At 53.0% G+C, this 24539-nt stretch overlaps 1 protein-coding gene across 12 annotated transcripts in view; it reads left to right on the top strand.

Moving 5' to 3' along the window:
* The first annotated feature begins 482 nt into the window (after positions 1–482).
* The window catches only part of TNIP1 (TNFAIP3 interacting protein 1), a 55635-nt gene continuing 31578 nt past the window's right edge, over positions 483–24539 (top strand). For 2 of the 12 annotated variants that reach the window (XM_089336113.1, XM_008255274.4), the window contains exon 1: positions 483–713. The gene's annotated coding sequence lies outside the window, so the exon portion shown is untranslated. Of the gene's footprint in view, positions 714–6438; positions 6947–15223; positions 15333–24539 lie in introns of those variants that run through there. The other 10 variants (XM_070076336.2, XM_089336112.1, XM_089336111.1 and 7 more) reach the window with 10 other exon arrangements.

Here is a 24539-nt window from a genome sequence, read left to right as displayed (position 1 = left end):
CCATTCATACCGACGGCCCCTGGCACCTTTGCACAGACGAACTGAGACCTCGTGCTGGTACTCAGTACTTTGCTAAAGCCGCCTGTAAGCCATCCTTTTACTTTCCCTTCATAGGACTGAGGCACTGCAGGACTTACTGACCCCTTGTACAGCAGGGGATCACTGAGACTCGGGAGAAGTTGGAACTTACTCCAAATCTACAGCTGGGAGTGCAGAGCTGAGCTGCTCCCTGGGCGGCAGGTGTCCAGCACACACGAGGGAAGGAGTCCCACTGATGGTGTGGGAATGGGGCAGGAGGATGTGGGCTGGGCAGGGCGATTTTCTCCGTGCCCTGGGCTCTGGAATCCCCCACCTTAGGCCAAGGAGGAAACAGAAGCTCTGCCCCGTGCCTGTTTCCAGACGGGCCAAGGAGACTGCAGCTTCCGGCTCTTCCCCAAGCCCCTTCCCCACCCTGGAATTCACAGCCAGTGACAGCCAGTCCGGGAAGTGACAGGTGGAGGCGACAAAGAAGGGCCCTGTGCTCTGCCAGAGGGGCGGGATGGGCCTCGCCGGCCCTGTGGGGCTGCTCGGCTCCGCCGTCGCGGGGAATTCCCCTCCTGCCTAAAGTCGGCCCGGCCCAGCCCTCCTTCCTGCAGAAGCACACACAGCCGAGCGGTTTCACAGGGACAGCAGCCCCTGTTGCACATGCCTGCGCTGCCCCTGCCCTGCCCCAGGTGAGTGACCCAGACTGGGGCTGCCTGGGCCGTGACGGGGGAGGATGACCAGGGGACAAGGGTGCTGGGCTGCCAGACTCTTGCAGCTTTCTGCCGGGAGCCACCACCACCAGGCCTCCCCCTTTCCCCTCCAGCTGGGCTACGCTGCCCCCAGTCCGGCTTGTTCTGTCTTTCCCGACCCCTAGGCCTTGAGCTCTGGCCTCGGCTCCTGTCTTCTCACTCCCTCTTCCTCTTCCTGCCCTGCCTTCTCAGCCAGTCTTTCTCTCTCCAGTTGCTGTGAGTTTTTCCAAAAACAAGGAAAAGAAAGGTCTATTCTGGTTTTACTGTTCCCCGGAGAGAAGGGAGTCGGGTTGCCTGGCGCGGACGTGGCTGTGTGCGTCCCTGTGTGCGAGCGTGTCAGGTGCACGAGGGCTCCTGGGTAGGACCGTGTCAGCACTTTAGTGAGCGTGCTTTGTGTATGATCTGGGTGTGTTTTTGAGAGGGAGGACGTGAGTGCGTGCTGAGCACTTTGGAAGCATAGAGCCGGCTAGGAATAGAGCAGCGAGGAATGTGACAGAGCTGGGACCCTCCTGAACACTGGGCCAGCGGAGCTCTCTCCTGTCTGCCACTTGCTTTGCTCCCAGGGCTGCTGGACCTTTCTGTGGGTGGACCTTTAGCTGAGAGCCCGAGGCACTGGCAGTGGGCCGGGGCTGGCAGGCAGTGGCAAAGCAGTGGTAAGGCAGCCTCCTCTTTGATTACAAAGAGTCCAGAGTTTCCAAAGCTGGTCAGAGGCCCAGCCCAGGGAAGTCCCCAGCCAGCAGGGGCGAGGGGCAGGGGCCACGAAAGAGTGGAGGGAGAACAAGGAGGGGCCGAGGGGAGAGGGGATACGAACAAAGACAGGGAGGAAAATGTGTAGCCCGGTCAGGGCTTCCCAGGATTGGGAAACACTCCAGCTGTGTGGGTCTGCCTCCCAGAGGGGCTGGGCCGGGCGCCTGACCTCTTCCCACTTCTAGGAGAAGGACAAAGGGCAGGTTGGGGCTTGAGCCCGTATCCAGCTGACGCCCTGACCCGAAGCCAGGGAGGCCAGAGGGAGAGAAGCTGGAGTGGGGGAGACCCAGGACTAATAGGGAGGAACCGCGGGAGGCGCCTGGCTAGGCCATGTATGTGACAAGGCTGGGAATTTCCCCAGTGTCACTTTACTCCTTCTCTCCAGCGTGTCCTAGAAACCAAAGGGTAACAAGCAGGCCCAGGGACACGGGGAAACCATTGGGATGGAGAAAGACGCCAACAGGAGGGAGCCTGCAGGATTCGTCAGCAGCAGTGCCTCCCGGGCCTGGCACCCTCGAGAACTCTCTGTGAGGTCTAGGGCAAGCTGCCCCACTGGTGTCCTCCTGCAGGGGAAGGAGAAACACGATCCCGCTGCCTTTCGCCCAGGGCAAGCCTCGTGGCTTTAATTCTCAGTGCCTTGTGGGTCAGGCACCATGGGGACTTCCTGGCACTGCTAAGGAAGCTGAGGCACGGAGCTGTAGGTGTCGGGACTGTTTGAAGCCCAGGGTTGATGGGCTCCAGAGCCCACATCTTAACCCCCACATGATGGGTCTCTTGGGAAAGGGGCAAGCTGTGGGTATCAAGTGGTTTCATGCGCCTTAGGAAGCCACGTGAACGGGCACAGGCATGACTATCTTGCTCTCTCCTGGCACAGCTACTTGGGAAGTGGGGAGAAAGAGTTTCAGAGGCCTTCGTGGGCTGAGAGAGGGAAGCTGGGGGCCATTTACCCTGTTTGTTCATTTACTTCTTACCAAAAAAATGCACCTGGTACAGTTGTAGTTAGTATCCTGGGCTCAAAGTGCATTATCTCATTTAACTATCACCCAGATCTCTGTTTAATGTATGTACACACCCAATGCCAAAAAGTACCTAGAATCCACTACAGGGCTTTACATTCCTGAGACTGCCTTGGGCTGTGTAGCCAAGGAAGGGACCTGGGTCTGCTCTTTTCCTAGTTTATTAGCTGCCTGTCCTGGGTTCGAGTCACCCACTCTCCTCCGTGTAGGAGGCACATGCTTGTTTGATGGAGAAACACCATTTCCCATCAGTGGGTTTGAGAGAACAGCATTGTGCTTGCTGGGAGCAGGAGCCTGGGGTCCTAGGCTCAAGTTTTAATCACAGACTGCAGGTGAGACCTGGGGGCTCCCACCCTTCTCTGGCCCTAGGGGTGGTTCCAGCCTCACAAGGAAAAGGCTGGGTTTAGTCATTTCCAAAGGCCCTTGCACCGCTGGCGTTCTGAGTCCTGGGTCTTGCTCACTGGCAAGACTTCACAGCACGATGCTTTAGTGCACTGAGTTTAAGAGCCCAGCTCTACATGCTAAAGCTACTTGTTGCTCTGTGAGATTGTGGGGCAGTCACTGAACCCTTCAGAGGCCCCATTTCATCTTGGACATGGGGGTGATAACCCAGCCCTCACTGGCTGGTTGGGAGACACCGCGTGTGAAGGTGCGAGCTGCTTATCCAGCAAATATTCCATAAATGCTACTTTTTTATGCGTCCTGGGTACAGCCTCCACCACCTTCCGGGACTTTATTTAGAGATCAACTGATTACAGGTGGATTTCTTGGTATGCCTTTTATTTTCTTCAAATGTGTATTTGGGTCTGACTTTGGAGCCACATCAATAGAGACAGTGGTGGAGGAGGGAGGGGTGGAAAGGAGACTGGGGAGTTGTGCGCTTTGAAACAAAACACAACACAACGCAGCACGGGTAACTTGCTCCTCCTCCCAGGTGGGGCTTTGCCTGCTGTCACTCTGCAAGAGCAGGAGGCTGCCACCTGCCTGAGTCACTCCGCTCCTAGCATCAGGCCCAGATTGCTGACCTGGAAACCCCCTTCCAGGCTGAGGGGTGGCAGGGAGTGCCAAGCTGGGGCTGCTGTTTCCTGTCCCTGCTACCCCACAGGGGATATGGATGGTGGGCTGCAGCCTGGTGAAGCTGCATCAACAATGGGGTTCTACCCACTGAACAAACCAAATGTATGTGCCACGATCATTTCCCCAGCACCTGCTGTGGGCTAAGCCTTCGCTTTATCTCATTTATCCTCCAATCAGCTGAGGGGTAGGTGCAGTTATCCCCAGTTTGCAGAGAGGAACCAGAGGCTGAGAGAGGCCAGCCAGGTGATAAGTGGTTGGGTAGGGGTTGGAGCCCCATTTGTTAAATCCATAGTCTATGTTCATGACAGGGTTGAGTTTTTTGCAAATAAGCAAAAATATCATGACATGTTGAAGAGAACATGGTACAGTGGACAGAGCACACAGGGCTGGGAGCCAAGGTCCTGGGTTCCAACCATTGTTGTGTGATTCAACATATGTGGCTTTGAGCAAGTCCTTTTGTGCATAGAGGCCTCAATTTACCTACCTGAAAAATGGGGAGCATGATCAGTGGTCTCCGCAGTGCAATGTTCAGAAGTCAAAGCCGATGGAAACGGATGAGAGGGCTAAGGGCAGGCGTGACTTGGGACGGATGACTTTTCTCACAAGCTGTAACTGTTAAAAGAATGCCTCAAAACAGACTGGCACACACATGCGCACACACACAAACACAGGGTGACCAAGATGTGTCAAGCCTGGGCATTCGCCTGACAAGTCCACCCTGGAGTCACTCAGCACTTAGGGAGTTAAACTGCTTGCGCAACTCTCTAAGGCCAGACATTTTTGCAAAAACAGCTGAAACAGTGAGGAATGAGGAAATCCCTCGTATTAAAGAAAAATTGTCTTTATGGCAAGAGGTGGGGGTGGAGAAGACTTGGGGAAGAGGAAGAGAGGCTTCTGAAAGCAAGAAAACTGGCACTGGGGAGGAGATGGGTGGAGAGGGTGTGCGGCAGCAGCTGTGTGAACAGGACTCAAGACTTCCAATCTTGCTGTCACCTCCTCCAGTGGTAACATTCAGTGGCACTTTGCATGGTCTTTGTATCCATCTATCACACACACACATGACCTGCTTTTCTGTAGAATCAAGGTATGCATGTACTTCTTTCCAAAACTGCTTTTTAAAAAGATTTATTTCAAAGCGGGGGGGTGGGGGTGTGGAGGGAGGGAGAGGGAGAGAGAGAATCTTTCATCTGCTTGTTCACTCCCCAAATGGCCACAACAGCCAGGGCTGCACCAGGCCAAAGCTAGGAGGCTGGACCTCCATCCGGGTCTCCCCCGTAGGTGGCAATGGTGTGAGTACTTGGGTCATCTGCTGCTGCTTTTTCAGGTGCATTAGCAGGGAGCTGGATTGCAAGTTGAGCCCCCAGGACTGGAACCAGTGCTTATATGGGATGCTGGAGTGGCATGCAGTGTTTTAACCTGATGTGCTGCAACCCTGACCCCTTCTTTCCATAATTAAAATGACTTATTAGAAAATTGTTCTGAGAAATTGGTAACACCTTTGAAATAACTGAAGACACCCCAGGATGTCACAAAGCCTAAAAGGGAATCCCATATACTTGGGATGGGAAGGTGTGTGTTGACAGTTAACAGTTGATTGACAAGTGTTCCTTCTGTGAAATGAGGGCATATATGAAATAGTCCCCCTAACTTTTCCCCACTAATCCTTTCTAAGAACGAGGGCCTGTAGTGATGAATTTTTTGAAAAGTTCCAGGGAAGCAGGTGTTATGCAAAAGGTTTTCCATAAAGCTACTGTTGTAGAACCCAAAGAAACCTGGATTCATTAGCTTGATGCACAGTAGACCAACCACTGTCAGCCCGGTGGTGAAAGAAAGTTTTTTTTTTTTTTTTTTTTTATAAAAGATTTATTTGAAAGAGCAACAGAGAGGGAGAGACAGGGAATTTATTCTGCAACATGCAGAGCAAGAAGTTGGTGATGGCTTAATTCCCGAATTGCCTAAGGACTCAAGGGTGGTGAATTTTATAGGATGAAGTTGGGGTTGAGTGTACAAGATCAGTTTGTGGGCCGGTCTCTGGTTGGTCCACAGTGCTTGGGCGCCTTCCCTTGATTGGTCAGTGGTAAAAGAGGCTGTTGTGTTCTGAAGACGGCTGAGTGGGCTCTGACCTGTCTGGGGTCTACCAATGGATTAGGGATTGTTCTGTTGGGGCAGCGTTTGGAGTGCTTGTGACACTCTCAGAATAGAATCAGAATCAGGCTGTGAAGCTCGGAGGTGATCCCTGGCCTTAGGCTCTCATGGGTCAGCCTGACCCTCTGCCACTCCCTTAACTTAGTGAGCTGATCTCTCCTAAGGAGATGACCTGTACAGGTGGAGGTGAAGGCAGAGAAGCTGCAAGCCGAGGGAGAGGGGCTCAAGTCGACCTCCAAAGCATTAGGGATGAGCGTTCAGTTTCACCGCCCAGCTAAGAGCTGCTCTTCATCCAAGGCCTGCCTCCTTTTGGGAATGAAACATCTTTGTTTTAAATAAAGTGATGGGCTTACCAAAAGGTATGTTTAACTCGAAAGCAAGTTACCGTTCCCTATCGGATGTAGGACATTCCACGGCCTGGGCTGGCAGGCTAGAAAGCAGGCCCTGGATGTGCCCATCTGGGTTTGGATCTTGATTTAGCCCCGTGGGATTTCACATCTCTCTGCACCCAGCCTCACCGGAGCGCTTTACGGTGAAAATCCACCTCCCTAGGGTGACTGTAAGCGTCCCTGTAGCTCCAGACCTGCTAAGAGCAACGGCTCAGCAGTAACCGGGGCTCCGGCTCTGGCTCAGCTCCAGACGCTGACGAGCCTTCTGGCAAGTCCCCTCGCGCCCTGGCTGCGGCCCACCGGCCGCCAGCGGGAGGGCCTGGGTGGTCCCCGCGGCTCGCCTGAAATTCCGGCTTTCGCAGCTGGCCGCAGGCCTCAGCCTGGCACTTCCGGCGCACGGTGGTGGTGGTGGAGGCCGTGTCGACGCGCACGGCGGCGCGCCGACGTCAAAGGCCGCTGCCCGAGGAGAAGGCCGCTGCGGGACTAGGCCGGAGCCCAGCGGCCACCCCGCAGGCTCTGAGCACCGGGGTAGCCCGGTGGCCGCTGTTTACCTCGCGCCGTCCCACCCCTTCGGCAGCCGCGAACCGCCCGAAGCGCGCGGCGCAATTGGGCCATCGGCCTGTCAGTCGCCGGGGACTTTCCCAGGGGTGGGGCGGGCACTTCCTCGTCTTCGGACCTGTCCGCCTGCCCTGGTCCGGGAGCCGGAGGGGTGCTGCGGGGCCGGAGCCGGGCCCCGGCCACTGCCCCGTCCCAGGAGCCGAAGAGGGGGGCGCTGTCCCCCCCAAGACCCTGCCCTCAGGTAAGCTGGTCTGTCCCGGCCAGGGATGGAGGGGGAGGCCGGGATCGCGGAGGATCTGAGTCTCGGCAGTGATGTGGCGTCGGTGGGAGGTCTGGCCTGGACCCCAGCGGGAAGGGACCTCCACTCCCTCCGGCAGTGGAGCTGGAGTTGCGTGGGACTACCCGGCCGGCGCCGAGGGTGCGGGGCGCGCGTGCGCACTGCGCGCTGGGAGCGGCGCGGGGCAGCGTGATGGGCGTGCGGACCCCCGCGGCGCGGCCAGGGCCCACCCGGGCGGGCGAGGGACTGTGAACCGGTGGAAGCTGAGGCACCCTGGCGGCGTCGCTAGTTTCCTGTAAAGTTTTAAAGCGGTGTGCACATGTAACGAACGGGAAAATAGTAATAACTTACTGGGTGCCTTCCAAGTACTGATTTCAGCGCGTTATGTGTGTTAAGCGCATATCCATCTTAAACGTGATTATTACTCGTCCCCACCCCCACCCCCCTTTTTTTTACGATGTAAGAAGCCTAGGCACTTGGAGGTTGGGGTCCCATGTTAGTTGTGAAGTTGGGATTTGAACCCCTCGCTTTGTTGGAGAGAGAGCTGTGTGCATGTGCAGGGTGGATGTAGTGAGTTTCCGGGATTTGGGGGTGGGGTTTTTACCTACCGGGTGAGTTTTGCACTGTAGGACATTTGTGTGTGAGAGAGAACGTGTGGAAGTGCTTGCATTGCACATGCATTAATTGTGTGCACAGGAGCGGGTGGGAATTTTGTGGGGCTGGGTGAGAGGCTGTGTTTTGGTCAGGGGAGGGAGGGGCTTTTGTGGATGATACAGAGGAGTCAGCAGCGTCCAGCCCCGGCCCCTTGCAGAATGACAGTGCAGAGAAGTGTGTGGATTCCTGATACATCATTTTAATTTCACAGCATCGTCAAACTGGCATTTAATCAGCACTTACTCATTTTCCAAACAGTGGGTTGTGGTATAGGGGAATTTGGCATCTCATGAGAGGTCAGAAAAGGGGACACTCAAAAATTTCTGAAATTCCTGACATCGTGTTCGTTAGGAGGGTGGTGCGTTGACCAGCCCAAACTCACAGCAGCCCTGCGGTGCTGTCTTTGGAGCCCTGTTTTGCCGCAGAGGAAAGGGATCCATGAAAACACCCATAAGGATCACTCTGCCAGCTTGCATTTGTGAACACGGACCTTGTGCCCCGCATACTGCCTTGTGGTCAGTGTCTTGCTTAGCCTAACAGCCGTACTGTAGCCTCAATTCTTAGGACACTGAGGCCCGAGCAGGTTAGGACTTGCCCGAGACTAGGAAGCCTGGGCCCTGGTCCCTGTTCCCTTTCCAGCAACCAGGACTGCTGTCCTGGCTTGGTTCTGGGCAAATAAAGTGACCCTGGCATGGCACTTGATGAAAGCATTTGATCAGGCCTTCCTGGAAGCTGCTGCCGGAGACTCCTGCGTTCTGTGCACTTGAATGCTGTTCCCACCTGGTCTGACGCGTGTCCTGTGGGTGTGCATTGACACTCGTGCGGAGGGTTGCCACCTGCCCCCAGCTGCCCATACTGGGTCCTTTGGGGCCCCAGGAAGCCGTGGGGTCTGACTCATTCCCTCACTCCCAGTGCTCCCTGACCTTTCTATGCAAAGTAGCCCCTTTTTTCACTTTCTGTCATATTAGTTTTTTTTTTTTAATATACATTCATGATGCTCTGAACTAATCTCATTTATTTCCAAATGAGAAAGTATAAGTTCAGAACTTAGTGGCTGTCGTATAGTTACTTTTAGTATTTATTGTCTTTCTCTTTGCCTGGAGTTTAAGAATGAGAGCAGGGACCTGTGTAGCCTTCACATGTGTGTCCCTGGAGAAGAATGTCTGGGTACGGCTCTGCTAGGTTTGTGCAATAATGAGTAGAAGAGAAGAAACTGGAATCCTGGCGCATTCCAGAGATGAGGATACCAGGGTCTGGCGATGGGCAGGCACGGTGAGAAGCGGCAGCTGCTGTCCGGTGGCATTTCCCCCCACGTGATCGTGGGCAGCCACCTCCTGCCGGCCCCTGTGCTCAGTGCTGTGGAGTGTTTGGGGGGCGCAGGTGCACGAGGAACTGCTCTGCCCTCCAGGAACTTGTAGTCGAGTGGGGAGAAGTGTGCAGTGAGCACTACCTGGAAGGCCTCGTGTGCCACAGGGCGTCTGGCCAGCAGCATTATGGCTGGAGTGTGGGATAACTTAGGGGCACAGGTGATCAGGGAGGGGACCCGAGGGAGACCCTAGGGAGACCACGTGCAGAGCAGGGTGTGGCCCTCAGCTGGACTGCAGTAGGCAAGGCAGGAGATTTGCACAGAGGCTCACTGGGTTGCAGGAATGGACCGGCTGGGCAAGAAATACCCTGAAAGGTCTTGATCCCAGGCATAGATGGGTTGGTTTTCCGGAGTAGCAGGGGCTTGTTATACAGACGGTTGGGCTGCACCCCTAGAGCAGCTGATCCAGTCGGGGTTGGGAGTGCGGGAAGGCTGATGCTGCTCTTTGAGAACCCCTGGTGCAGACAGAGCGAGTGCTTCGGTGTTCTGCTGACCCTGCTGGGTGCTGCCTCTGCCACGCTGGGCCTCCGCTTCCTCATCTATAAGCTCAGTGCCCTGCTAGCCCTACCTTCAAGAGGGACAAGAATTCATCACGAGACCGCTGGCACCAAGCACCCAGCCCAGGGCAGACCTGTGGTGAGCACTCAGGGAGTGCTAGTACCTGGCTCTTGTTAACTGTAATGAAGAGATTCCAGTGGGAGGGACTTCTGAAGGTGGGCTGGTCGCTCACACCTCTGGGTAATTTGCCTTCAACTTTGTACCACCTGTGGACTCCACTGGAATAGTGCGAGATGTGGCCCAGATTCCTGCAACAGCTACAGCACCCCTCTGCTTGACCCCCGGGCTCAGGGAGCCCCTCTGATGTTGCAGACATCCTTTTCTGTGCCCACTGGAGTCTAGGCTCTTCCTTTCTCACCTCCTTCTTACTCCTTCCTTGCTCACTGGACCACTTGAGGGAGGGGAAGCCGTAGTGCGGAATGGTTAGAACACACCGGGGGCTACCAGAAGCCTGGGTTTACATTCCTCCTGCGGCAAATTGCAGCCCTTAGCTGGCTTTGCTTTCTCAGCCACACATGGAAGGGACCGTGCTCACCAGCATCTCAGGGCCTTCTCTCCTGGTTCCCAAAAACCCCAACCAAACCAGTGATGGGATGGCCTGTCTTTGGCTCAAGCAGTTCCCCGTGTTTTCCCACTGGCCAGGCTCTTCTGCGCCCACTGCCCTGGCTTCTGCTGCTGCCCGTGTCTGCCCATGGTGCCTGCCTCTCGTCTCCCTGTCCATCTGTGGAGGGAGTGTCTCCTGGGGCTCTCAGGAGCCTGCCAGAGGAAGACCCAGGGAAGCAGAGAGCAACTGCCCCTGCTCTGCGGGGAAGCACAGCTCCCAGTCCCCAGAGACAGACCTTGGCAGTCCCCATGGTCAGTGCAGGAAGTTCTTGGTGTTTTTCTCATGACTGGCTCAGGACACTCACTCTTTTGATTGGAAGGGATGACTGGCAAGGAACAGCTGGCCCTCACCCTGAGGCTGTGGCCTGAGAGGCAGGAATCCTGTGTCCTTGAGCACCTGCATAATGGACAGAGCAGGCTGTGCAGGCAGATAGTGTGTGTGTGCATGTGTCACGTCAGCGGGGGTTGAGCTCAGGGCCAGCGCTGGTATTTTTAGGGCAGATGTGGGGGTGCCCCATGAGTCAGGGGCCTTAGGTTTGCTCTCTGCTGAGTGCTTACCGCCTCTCTGCTGCTTTTGAGCCACTTGGCCTTCGTCACCACCAGCTTTGCCAGTGTTTTGAGGGACCCTGAGCTCTCCACACTCCTCCTTCTGCTTCTGCAAGTGCTACACCTCCTGGTCCTGACCCTTGGGATTGCTGACACTGAATTTAAGAAACCGTTAAGGAGTCTTCAGATACAAGGAGTGACGTACAGACCCCTGGGCACCCGTTCGTCAGTTTAAGAACTAACACATTTTCTGCACACCTAAACTTTCTCCCTGATAACCCCCTTCCCCTTCCCCCAGAAGAACCATGTATTTTGAATGTGGTGTTTATTATTCTTTGGCATTTCTTTATAGTTTTGTTATAAATGAGTGCATCTCTAAACAAAATATAGTATTGTTTTGTGTATTTTGAAATGTTACTTAAATGCAGTCATACTGTCTGTCTGCTTCTGCCACTTGCTTGTTTTGCTTAATATTATATTTGTGCAGTTCATCCAGGTTTGTTATCTGTGGCTTTGTTTCTTTCATTTTCCCTGCTGAATAGCATTCTTTTATATGAAAATGCCACACTGCATTTATTTTCTTGTTCATTTAGATCATTGCCAGCCTTTTGGTGTTACAATAAAGTATATTTAATTTTTTTAAAGAATATTTATTTATTTAAGAGGCAGAGTCACAGACAGAGAGAGGGAGAGACAGAGAGAGAGGTCTTGCATCCACTGGTTCCCTGCTCAGATGGCCACGATGGCGAAAGCTGGGCAGATCCAAAGCCAGGAGGTTCTTCTGTGTCTCTCACATGGGTGCAGGGGCCCAAACATTTGGGCAATCTTCTATTGCTTTCCCAGGCCATCATCAGGGAGCTGGATCAGAAGTGGAGTAGTCAAGGCTCAAACCAGCACCCATATGGGATGCTGGCAACACAGGCAGAAGCTTAACCTACTAAGCCACAGGGCTGACCCCTATTTAACTTTTTAAAAAACTACATATTTGTGGCATCTTTTGCTTTGATCTAAGTATCTCACCCCTTTAGCCTTTCCCTTCCTAGACCTTTGATAGCCATTCTCACTGCTGTTTGGGTAGGACTCTAAGGTTTCGGGAGCTCTGTGGCTCCTACTTGTTCTTATAGTATTTCCATAGAGACAGACAATGAATATGAGGCCGGCCCAAGGTCAGTCAGGGAAGAGCAGAGCTAAGATTTGAGGCCATTAAATTCTCTTCCCAGTATATTTGATGTGAAAGAAATTCTCAAAAATCAGCATCTTCCTTTCTTAAATGTGCAGTTACAGTGTTGGAAAAGGCCCTCATTGGATAAACCAACTCTGGGGATAGGGATTGAGAGACAGAAGGAAAGCTGGGTCCCCCATCCCTTTTGTCCCGGGATTAGGATTAGTGCCCAATTTAGCGCCAACCTTGGTGTCCCCATAGCCAATAGGTGAGGCCTAGTGAGGCCCCTGCATCCTGGCCATGTGTCCCACCTGAGGAGCTGAGAGGCTGCGTGCAGGGGTGAAGGAAAGTGGGCTGGGGTGGTTGGACCGCCTTCCCAGGTGCTGTTGGTAACGGGTGAGGACAGAGTTGGAAGCAGTGATGTGATGATCAGATTGGAGTTCCACTTTGGTCTGGAGTAGTGCTGTGCCTCCATGGCCTTGGCTTCCTCACCAGCAGAGCAGGTGTTGGGCCAGGTGTGAGGACTCGAAGGCCGGGGCTGGGGAAGCCCTTGCTGTGCACTTGTGCCCAGCTGAGCACAGTTTCCCACGGTGTGCTGTCTGCATCTGCCTTGGTCTCCTCAGGGCCGACCCTGACCTTCCCAAAGCCAGATCCTTTCTGGTGGGTTTGGGTTGAAACACTCCTCTGCAGTTGCTAGCTCTCACAAACACCAGATTCCTCATATAGGGAGTTTGTTTCTCAATTTTTCCTTCTGAGTTTTCTCCAGTCCCGTGGCCTTGTCTACCATATAAAACAGGCTACAGAGAAGGAAGTTCCTACCCTGTGCCCCCAGCCCCCTAACTTTGTGTGGTGCCAGCTCAGGTAGGGTCTTCCTGCTGTTCTGACCATGTTATACCAGTTACATAATTTTTTAAAGATTTATTTTATTTATCTGAAAGGCAGAGTTACAGAGAGAAAGAGGGAGGGAGAGATACAGAGATCCTCTGCCTGCTGGTTCATTCACCAAATGGCTGTAACAGCTAAGGCTGGGCTAGGCTGAAGCCAGGAGCCAAGACTTCCTCTTGGTCTCCCACGTGGGTGTAGGGGCCCTAGTACTTGGGTCATCTTCTGCTGCCTTCCCAAGTACATAAGTAGGAAGCTGGATGAGGAGCGGAGCAGCCTGAGACTCAAACCATATCCCATATAGGATGCCAGCATTGAAGGCAGTGACTTAACCCATTATACCACATGCTGGCCCCTACATACATATTTTTTAAAAAATCATTTAAAAATATCTCTTAAAGAATTACAGAATGACACATGCTCATTGGAGAAAACCTGAAGCCACATGAAAAGCATAAAGATAGATGTCTTCTCTTCCCATCCCCTTCTCTTATCCCCCGCATATTAAAAAATTAGTTTTTCAGGGCTGGCACTTTTTTTTACTACTGCATAGTAAATTAAGCATCCACCTGCAGCACCAGCATCCCAAATGGGTGCCGGTTTGAGTCCCAGATTCTCCACTTCTCATCTGGCTCCCTGCTGATGGCCTGGGAAAGCAATAGAAGATGGCCCAAGTCCTTGGGCCCCTGCACCTGCATGGAACTCCTGGGAGAAGCTCCTGGTTCGTGGCTTCAGATTGGCCCAGCTCTGGCTGTTGCGGCCATTTAGGGAGTGAACCAGCAGATGGAAGACCTCTCTCTCTGTCTCTCCCTCTGTCTGTAATTGTACCTCAAGTCAATCAATAAATCTTTAAAAAAATTATTTTTTCAGTCATATAAGGACAAAACTAGATTTCCTATGTAAAACAATCAAAATATTGTTGGTTAAAAAAATAAGTTTCTTTTGGTTCCAAATTCCTACCCAAGGTTCTTTGTTGAGCTGTGTCCTAATAGTTTGTGTCCTAATAGTTTGGAATATATCCTTGCAGACCTTTTTCTATGCACATTTAAGATTTACACACGCACACACAGACACACAAACACAGAATTGTATAGTGTTAAAGAACCCAGACACTTATTACACACAGATATGTACACTTGCTTTTTATTTCATAGGCATCTTTCTGTTTGATTGCAATAGTCTACCCTGTTCTTGACGGCTATATCGTTTTCCATTGAATGTGCCATAATTTGAACAGTCCTTTTTTCCTCATTAATTAATTAGAGAGGGGGAGAGAGAACTCTGATTTGTTGTTTCACTCCCCAGATGCCCCCTACAGTCAGGACTGGGCCAGGCTGAAGCCAGGAGCTGGGAACTCCATCCAGGTCTGCCGCATGAGAGGTTGGCACCTCATCACTTGAGCCATCACTGCCACTGCCCAGGGTGTGCATTAGCAGGCAGCTGGAGTCAGGAGAAGAGCAAGGACTTGAATGCAGTCACTCCAGCAGGTGCCTGGACATCTCAACTGGTGTCTTCACTGCTGGGCCACGTGCCTGCCCCTCACCAGCCTTTCCTGGTGGACATTCAGGATACTTTTTCTCTTGCAGAGTATGCGATGGTGCAGATCTTTGTCCAACCGCTGTCCAACCCTGTGTGTACTGATGCAGAGACCTCTAGACTCGCTGATGGGATTACTGAACCTGTCAGTCACTTCTGCCCCTTTATGTAACTGAAACCTCCTCAGGCACTTTTCTACAAGAGAACTTTGTCCTCGACCCATCAGGCATGTGTGCAGGTTGTTGACATCATGGAGAAAGGATTCTGTGGGCGACCCAGCTATGAGGAAAGCAAATGTACAGCAAGGCTGCATGGTGGAAATGTACCTGAAAGGGTGCAGGTGGGAATCCCTGGGTGTGTGGTTAGGCAGACCACACCTGGAGTGCCACATCCACTTCCAGGCCCCGCTGCGGATAGGATATGGGGAGGAATTGTGTGCAACAGGGCTGGTCAGCTTCAAAAGAACGCTGCAGGTTCCACATCTCTTCAAGGCTGACTTGGAGAGAAGGGGCATCTTGTTCCCTATTTGGGGGACTCCTGAAGGCAGAGCAAGGACCCGTGGGAGCAGATCTCTGAGCAGTCTAACCACAGCTAGGGAGTCATCTTGGGAGGAAGTCGTAAGCTCACGAAGTCGTAAGCTCACGTTCCTTGGCTGCTGTGCAGACGGGATCAGCACAGGACCGAGTTTTCCCTGGGCTTCCTGCTAGTCTGAGATGCTATGGCTGTGAGTGCAGGTGATCAGAGGCACACTGGGCCCTGGAAGCATACAAAGTTAGACATGTGAAGACATGTTCTGGAGAGCTGGAGAGCAGAACTGGTTTCCTCCCCGAGTTTCAGCCTCCCGCCTCTCTGGGCGGTGCAGGGCAGTAGAAGGAGCCCTGGTGTGGGAGTGTGACAGACTGAGACTGGATTTTTTTGCTCTACCACTACACAGAATGTGTCCTTAGCAAATGACTGAACCTCTCTGAGTCTACTTCTTCATCTGAAAAACAAAGAAAATGTTTTCTGGCCAAGGGGATTGCTTGCCTTGATGCAAAGCCAAGGTAAGCATTTTCATGTCTGTGTGGTGAGAAGAAAATGAGGTAATATATCTATTGATGCAGCCCAGGGCCTGGCATATGGCAGTGCCCAACAAGCTGTCATACTCCCTCTTTTTTTTTTTTTAAAGATTTATTTGTTTTACTTGAAAGTCACAGTTACACACACACACACACACACACACACACAGAGAGAGAGAGAGAGAGAGAGAGAGACAGAGAGAGAGAGAGAGAGAGGTCTTCCATCCATTGGTTCACTCCCCAAATAGCCGCAATGGCTGGAGCTGTACCAATCCGAAGCCAGGAGCTTCCTCCCGGTCTTCCATGCAGGTGCAGGGACCCAAGGGCTTGGGCCATCTTCCGCTGCTTTCCTAGGCCATAGCAGAGAGCCAGATAGGAAGTGGAACAGCCGGGACTCAAACTGGCACCCATATGGGATTTTGACACTGCAGGCGGCGGTTTTACCTGCTATGCCAGAGCACCAGCCCCCATACTCCCTCTTGCCTTTAGTTTGTGCTTTATAGTCTTCCCCTGCAGTATTTTTAGCTAACTGGTGGCCCTGGTGCAGCCCCAGCCCCAGCCCCAGCCCCAGGCTGCATTCTGGCCCAGGTGTCTGGCAGGTGGTGTGTAGCTTGGGTTTTGCAGGCTGAGGGAGGCAGTGTGGATTCCTCTGTGGGTGGCTCAGCAGAGGGTATGGGGAGGACACAGGGGAAATGTGTGCCTAGCTTGAGGGACACAGTGTGCATGCCGAGGAGGAGGGGAGAACCCCGGAACCCCGTGAAGGGCCGCAGGCTTCAGCTGAGCGTCTGTGACTGCTCTAGAGGGAGGCAACAGCACCTCTGAGTGCTCTCAGGGGAGAACTGATGTGTCAGGGAAGCCCAACTGGACCTTAGCGGGGATGGAGCTGGGAATGGTAGCCTTCTTAAGATCAGAAGGTTCTAGAAAGTGCTGGCAGGAAGTTGCAGAGGGGATCTTGGAGGTGGTCCCTTCAGCCTCTGTTAGATCGTTGCTGTTGTTGCGACCCCTTTTAGGACACTGAGGCCAAGAAGGCACGACATTTGCCCTGGTGTACCTTGTCTGGATCCCACCGTTCCTGAGCTCTAGCTCTCCTGAAATAGGTGCTCGTGTTCACTGATGCATGAGCCTGGCATCAGCAAGAGGGCACAGCCTAGTCCTTTATTATCATAATCGTCATTATTAGTATTTAATTTTGTTAGGGCAGTTACAGGTTCATGGCAAAGTTGAGAGGAAGGTATGGAGATGTCCCGTGTGCTTCTGCATAGCCTCCCTCACTGTCAGTGTCCCCCAGCAGAGAGGCACATGTGTCACTGTGGCTGCACCTGCACTGGTAGATGATCCCCCAGAGCTCCTAATTTACATTGGGGTTCACTCCTGTGGCTTTGAGAGAATATATAGTTACATGTAGCTACCATTACAGTCTTACTGCCATAGAAAGCCAGCTGGTCTTTGATGAGTGGACCTGGGGCCACAGTTTCCTTGACTTGACATTGGCACAAAGAACCAGCAGTCATCACAAAACAGGAATGTGGACAGCTTTTTGCTTTAGTTTGCACTGCAGTTTCATGGCAGCTTACTTCCTCTCCTCCCCTTTGACAACTATGAAAATGAGGCTCAGGTGATCCCAGTCTTTTCATGTGTGTGTCAACATATTCCATGGGCCTCTTGTGTCCATTTCTTCACTAGCTGTGGTCTTGGACCCCAAGACCTTGCTGAACTGAGGCCAGCCATCAAATGAGTATTTGCAGGTTACTTGGAAATTGAGTGGAAGCCACAGTCTAGCTTAGCAAGCTGACGGGAGAGACCAAAACACTCTTGTTAGAGAATAAATTGAGGGAAGCCTTGGCCTTTGCATCAGCTGGTTACAGTAGTGGGGTTACCTCTGGCTTTTGCTAAGCACCTACTGTGTACCAAGCATTGAGGTAGATATTACACACATCATTGTTTTACATTTTATTTATCTATTTGAAAGGCAAAGAGACAGAGAGTGAGAGAGACAGAGAGAGAGAGACAGATATATAGACAAAAAGAGATCACTTATCCAGTAGTTCACTCTCCAGATGTCCCTAATAGTGGGAGGTGGGTCAGGCTGAATCCAGGAACTAGGAGCTCAATCTAGGTCTCTAGATTGAGTGGCAGAGACTCTAATACTTGAGCCATCATCTGCTTCCCAAGGTGCCCATTGGCAGGAAACTAGAAGCAGGAGTTGGGACTTGAACTTAGGCACTCTGATGTAAGATGCAGTGTCCCAAGTGGTATCTTAACCACTGGGCCAAACAACTGCCCCACTCATCATTGTTATTTTGAAAATTTTATTATAAAATGATAGCTGAAGGGTTTTCAAAAATTTATGGACAGTGCATATTATGAAAAATACTATGTATTATATTTCAGATTTTTGCACCAAAGTAAACATCTTAATTCCATTTTCACAAACTTATTGAAGTACCTTCATATATTTCTTATTAAATAAATCAAATAATCAGCAAGTAGAGACTGGAAAGTCTCTAACCCAACATGCATTATTTCATCCACTGTCTTTCATTTTATATCAGGTAGGTCCTATAATTATTCCTGTTTACAGGTGAGACAGTTGAGGCTGAGAGAAGGTGAGTGGCTAGTCCAGTGTCCCCGCTTGCAGAGTGCTCGGGGAGGGGACTAGTGCAGGGAGGCCCCAGGGGCAGCATTTGAGGAGGACTTGCTCCCTGGGTCCGGTGCTCGCACCTGAGCTGCCCGCGGTGCTGCTGCCTAGGCACCTCACCTGCTTCTCACTCCCCACCCTGTTTGAGCCTTTTCGCTGATGCCAAGACTGTGAGTTCTCCGGTGTGCCGATCTCTTCCCTTCCCTTCCTTGACCTTCTGTTAGCTTCCTACAGTTGGGGTGCCTTTCATCCTCATGCCTGCTTTTATTTTTTTTTTTATTTTTTTTAAAGATTTACTTACTTATTTGGAAGGCAAAGTTACAGAGAGGCAGAGGCAGAGAGAGAGAGAAAAAGGTTCACTCCCCAAATGGCTGCAATGGCTGGATCTGGGCCAGTCTGAAGCCGGGAGCCAAGAGCTTTTTCTGGATCTCCCACAGCGGTACAGGGACCCCAAAACTTGGGCTATCTTCTGCTGCTTTCCCAGTTCATTAGCAGGGAGCTGGATCGGAAGTGGAACAGCTGTAACTTGAACTTTGCCTATATTGGATGCTGGTACTGCAGGTGGCATACCACAGCGCCAGCCCCCTCTCACACCTGCTTTAAGACACCCTTCTTTTGGAGCTGGCGCCATGGCTTACTTGGTTAATCCTCCGCCTGCTCCCGGCTTCAGATCGGCGTAGCTCCGGCCGTAGTGGCCATTTTGGGGGTGAACCAATGGAAGGAAGACCTTTCTCTCTCTCTCTCTCACTGTCTATCTGTTTAAAAAAAAAAAAAAAGATGCCCTTCTTCCCTCCCTCCCTCCCTCCTTCCTTCCTATCTCTCTGTCTGTCTTCTATCTGTCCAGGCTCTCCACTTCCCCCAACCCTCCACTTGCCCCCAGACACACGAGGAAATGAGCCCATGGTTATATACACTAAAAGCAGACAGAGCAGACCCTAAGTAAGACAGGCCTCTTTGATCTCCTGTCCTGTGCTGTCTTTCTTGAGACCCCGTCCCCTTCCCACTCTGCCACTCCCAGGTGCCGGCATCGCTGGCAGCCCTGCTAAGGAGGAAGACATTGGCCATGACCTCCTAACCCAGTATGGAGCTCCGTGTGGGCTTTTCCTCTTGAACCAGAGAGCCTCACTTCCTCTGCAATATCCCAGATCCAGCTAGTGAGCAGAAGACTCTACAGGGCTGATTAAGCCCCCAAGCCAGGCCTGTTTCCTCATCTGTCCAGCAAACCACAGCCCTGCCCTCTTGCCAGTGCTGCTGTGACCATCAGATGGAGAAGCAGCACCTGACCAGGTCTTGTTTTGTCAGTGTTGGTGGCTGTGCAAATCAGCATCATCGGGGGCCCTGGAAGCCCTCCCCCTGCAGCCTCCAGAACCTGGCGAGCAGCCGCCCAGGGTCAGGGTTGAGCCTTTCCGTGTAGGAGCTGGATGCACATTTAATCCTGAGTCAGCCTTGTTCACCCCTGAGAATTGGGCCCACACTTCTGTCCCCTTCACACTTCAGCTGCCCACCTGCTAGTGACCCCTGCGGTTTCAACAGCATCACTTCCGTCTGTAGGCTCTGTGGTCGCTGCCTGACCTGACCAAAACTCCCACCTTTCTGAACTGGGTCTTTCTGGGGGGCAGCCCCAGGGCCCCTGCAGGGCAGCCTGTAGGAGGCCCCACCCCAGCCCAGGTCTTACTTTGGAAGAAGGGCTGAGCTGGCTACTTCCTCCCCGCCAGCCACTTCTGGTTCAGGCAGAGTGGTTGGTGTGTCACTGCTGGTGTGTCACCTGCTGACCCCAGCTTCTGGAATGAGCCCCGGGGGACACAGAGCCTGGAGTCAGAGCCAGCATGAGGGGGGGCCGGGGCCTGCCTGTTTTGCAGTGGGATTGCAGGACAGGGATGGAGACAGAGGGTGGAGCTGTGGGCAGACTGCAGAGAGAGAGCAGCAACCTTCTGGTCCCGGCTCCACCCTGACCTTGTTGTGACCTTGGCCTTCTCTGCCCTGGACGTGCCTCTTGTCCTGCTTGTGCCATGAGCTCATGCCGCAGGACTCTGGCCTCTGAAGTTTGCTACTGGCCCATGTGGGTGGCGGGGTCAGCCTCTCCTCTGCCTCTTTTTGATGTCATCGTGTTTAGAGAGGCCTCCCATGCACAATGTTCCCGGACAAGTGCTTCCCACCTGGTGATGCAGGGGTTGGTTCACTGTCCCTGGAGAGTCCCTGCTGCTCTGTCATCCTGAGCATGGTGCCCCTCCACCCAGGAGAGGCCATCCAAGCCTCCCTGCCCAGCACAGGAGGAGAGTTCCCGTCGACCCAGCAGTCATCTTGACCATCTGGGCATGAGGTCAGCGGGGCCTGGAAACTCCCCGCTTCTTTCTTTGTCTTCTTTCTTCCACAAGTCCAGGCCCTGCTGTGGGCGGCTCCTCTGCTGTCCAGAGAGGGTTTTCCCACCAGGTGGTGCTCCCCAGTGTTTGGCAGCCAGGCCTCTGCACTGAGACTCAAAGGGAGCAGAACACCCCTATCTGCCCCCCTGCTTTGCTTCCCAGGGACCCCTTTATCCATGGGTTGCCCAGGGCCGAGATAGATGAGGCATTGCATGGTTTGGAGAACTGGAAGGTGGGGTTTGTTTCCTGTGGCCCACATCCTGCTCTGTCGCTTGGCCATGTATCTGGGCATCTGTGTGCCAGCCCTGATCCCTTGCAGGTTGATGTGCAAAGCATCTCTGGCCAGGGTATCTGGCCAGGTCCTCCCTGGGATGCTTGGACCTGGTCTCACAGCTCGTGGCTTCAGGTCAAGGGCTCCTCTGTCCGTCCTTTCAGCCTCTCTGCTGTGAATTGGAGGTTTCTGGAGGCCCTGCTTTGGGCACTTGCAAGATTTTCTACTACTTAAGGTGAGGCATTGGCCCCTATTCCCGTGGGGCTTCTGATCTACTGGGTAGTCTGCCATGGAGTCAGAAGCCACCCACATCACAGCTTGGTGTTAATTCTGAGTTTGGTATAGGCACATGCAGAGTAAGGGGCAGGAACCGGGACACTTGCTGCCACTTCCCCTTCCAGGTGGCACCAAGTGCCGCCAGCCCTCAGTATCCCCACTTGGGAAGTCATTTCAGTTCTCTCTCTCTCTCTCTCTCTTTTTTTTTTTTTTTTTTTTGACAGGCAGAGTGGACAGTGAGAGAGAGAGAGACAGAGAGAAAGGTCTTCCTTTTTGCCGTTGGTTCACCCTCCAGTGGCCGCCGTGGCCAGTGCGCTGCGGCCGGCGCATCGCGCTGATCCGAAGCCAGGAGCCAGGTGCTTCTCCTGGTCTCCCATGCGGGGTGCAGGGCCCAAGCACTTGGGCCATCCTCCACTGCACTCCCGGGCCATAGCAGAGAGCTGGCCTGGAAGAGGGGCAACTGGGACAGAATCCGGCTCCCCGACCGGGACTAGAACCTGGTGTACCGGCGCCGCAAGGCGGAGGATTAGCTTATTGAGCCACGGCGCCGGCCCATTTCAGTTCTCGATGATGGCCTGCCTCCCTGGACAGGCAGGTGGCAGTCATGCCAAGCTGGGGAAGGCTTGTTCTTACCTCAGGAAGCCTTCAGCCAGGTGGACAAATGCTGACGCTGGTCAGGTGCCTGCCCCTGGGGTGGCTAGGCATGTGAGGAGGACAAGCAGACAGGGAGGCATCCCTGTCTGATGGCATTTTTGAGCACCTTACTGTATGCGCATCATTGTGCTGAGTGCTTCACCCACGTGGTCTCTATTGATTCAGCGGATACCTCTGTGCTGTGTTGCTCTGCTGGGTAACACTGACCTTTCAGATTAAAAGCAGGTCTCACCCCTAAGTGAGTAATGACTTTTGTGCTGGGTGTGTGGGCCCACTATAAGTTAATCAGCTTTTGCTGGAGGGGCTCCTGTGCAGCAGAACTTTGTATTTCTGGCCCTTTCCACTTGGGGCAGAAATCCTTGTTAGTTCCTGGGCTTCTGACAGGGCAGGGAAAGCAGCCCCAGGGTTATCTGATAGCCCAGCGCTACCCTTCACACAGACATGCACTGTCTGTCTGCCTGGCCTGTGTGCAGGGGGGTTCAAGTCTCAGCCTTGGAGGCAGGCAGGGCAGAGCTTGCCGTAATCACAGCTCAGTGTCTTCAGCTCTCTGAGCCTCAGGCTTCTCCCCAAGAACACAGGGCTCTCAGAGCAGTTTTGCAGCCTTTCTGAGCTGATGGATCTGCAGCTTTTCTCACAGGGCCTAGCAAATGACTGGTTCCTAGAGAGTGGAATTTTCGCTCTTTGCTCTCTCTGAGAACTGTGTGGGTTTGAAAGCACCTTGGAGGATTCTTGATTGAAATAGTTGTGCTTTGGGAGTGGTGATCTTGGGAGGGAGATTTTGGGGCCCCTGAATCCTCAGTTCTCTAAGAAGAGAGATTGAGAGCTGTGCCTTGTTTCTGAGCTGTTTGTAGAGCTGTTGGCTGCATCTGCTTTTCAGCCTCAGGGCCTTTGCCCCTACTGTTCTCTGTGCCTGGTATATATTTATTTATTTGAAAGTCAGGGTTACACAGAGAGAGGAGAGGCAGAGAGAGAGAGAGGTCTTCCATCTGATGGTTCACTCCCCAGTTGGCCACAACGGCCAGAGGTGCGCCAATCCAAAGCTAGGAGTCAGGAGCTTCTTCCAGGTCTCCCATGCGGGTGCAGGGGCCCAAGGACTTGGACCATCTTCCATTACTATCCCAGGCCATAGCAGAGAGCTGGATTGGAAGTAGAGCAGCTGGGTCTCGAATTGGCGCCCATATGGGATGCTGGCGCTTCAGGCCAGGGCGTTAACCCACTGTGCCACAGCGCCAGCCCCAGCCTGGTGTATTCTTTACAGATATCTTCCTGGCTAGTTCCCTCACCCAACTCAGGTCTTTGCTAAATTAGCTCCATGAGGACTTTCCTATCTGCTCCACTTAAAACTGAAGTCTCTGCCTCCTCCTTCCCTGCTGAATTTGTCCATGGACTTTTATTTTTATTATTTATTTATTTATTTGACAGGTAGAGTTATAGACAGGGAGAGAGAGAGAGACAGAGAGAAAGGTCTTCCTTCTGTTGGTTCACTCCCAAATGGCCACTATGGCCAGCGCTGCGCCAATCTGAAGCCAGGAGCCAGGTGCTTCTCCTGGTCTCCCATGCGGGTGCAGGGCCCAAGCACTTGGGCCATCCTCCACTGCACTCCCTGGCCACAGCAGAGAGCTGGACTGGAAGAGGAGCAACAGGGACTAGAACTGGTGCCCATAATGGGATGCTGGCACTGCAGGCGGAGAATTAACCAAGTGAGCCACGGTGCTAGCCCCAAACTTTTTTTTCAAAAAGGTTTATTTATTTTATTTGAAGGTGAATTACACAGAGAGAGAAGGAGAGGCAGAGAGAGAAACAGGTCTTCCATCCGCTGGTTCACTCCCCAACTGGCCGCAACAGCTGGAGCTGCTCTGCTGAAGCCAGGAGCCAGGAGCTTCTTCTGGGTCTCCCATACAGGTGCAAGGGCCCAAGGACTTGGGCCAACTTCCACTGCTTTCCCAGGCCACAGTAGAGAGCTGGGTTGGAAGTGGAGTAGCCGGGAGTTGAACCGGTGCCCATATGGGATGCTGGCACTGGGCAGCTTTACCTGCTATGCCACAGCACCGGCCCCTGTCTGTAGACTTTTATTTATTTTTTTTTTAATTTTTGACAGGCAGAGTGGACAGTGAGAGAGAGAGACAGAGAGAGAAAGGTCTTCCTTTGCTGTTGGTTCACCCTCCAATGGCCGCCGCTGCAGCCGGCGCACCGCGCTGATCCGATGGCAGGAGCCAGGATCCAGGTGCTTTTCCTGGTCTCCCATGGGGTGCAGGGCCCAAGCACCTGGGCCATCCTCCACTGCACTCCCTGGTCATAGCAGAGAGCTGGCCTGGAAGAAGGGCAACCGGGACAGAATCCGGCGCCCCAACCGGGACTAGAACCCGGTGTGCCGGCGCTGCAAGGTGGAGGATTAGCCTATTGAGCCACGGCGCCGGCTAACTTTTAAAAACATATTTATTTATTTGCAAGGCAGAATTAGAGAGGGTCAGACACAGAGAGATCTTCCATCTTCTGATTCACTCTCCACATGACTGCAACAGCAGGGGCTGGGCCAGGCCAAAGCCAGGAGGCAGGAACTCTATCCAGGTCTCCCACATAGGTGACAGAGGCCGGAGCAGTTGGGCCATTTTCTGCTGCTTTCCCAGGCGCAGTAGCCAGGAACTGGATCGGAAGTAAAGCAGCAGGACTCAAAGCAGCACCTATATGGGATGCCAGTGTCGCAAATGGTGTCTACACCCGCTGCACCACGACACTGGCCCCATCATAGACTTTTTTTTTTTATCACCTGAAATACTGCGTTCTGCAGCATCCCCTAGTGCCTCCTCCACTAGGATATGACCTCCACTGAGGGTTTCTGTCTGTTAGGTTTGCTGATGATTCCCCAGCACCCAGAGGACTCCCCTGACAGGATGTATGTTCAAGAAGTAATTGTTGACTGAATGCATGAATGGATGAATGGAGAGTTTCTCTTCGAAGTCACAGAAGTAGGATTCGCAAATCGCTGAACAGGG

Source organism: Oryctolagus cuniculus, chromosome 6 (assembly GCF_051225735.1).
Source record: "Oryctolagus cuniculus isolate XC-2025 breed Fujian yellow rabbit chromosome 6, ASM5122573v1, whole genome shotgun sequence".
Lineage (NCBI taxonomy): Eukaryota > Metazoa > Chordata > Mammalia > Lagomorpha > Leporidae > Oryctolagus > Oryctolagus cuniculus.
Note: the sequence above shows the minus strand (reverse complement) of the source record. Positions and strands in the feature narration are given on the sequence as shown.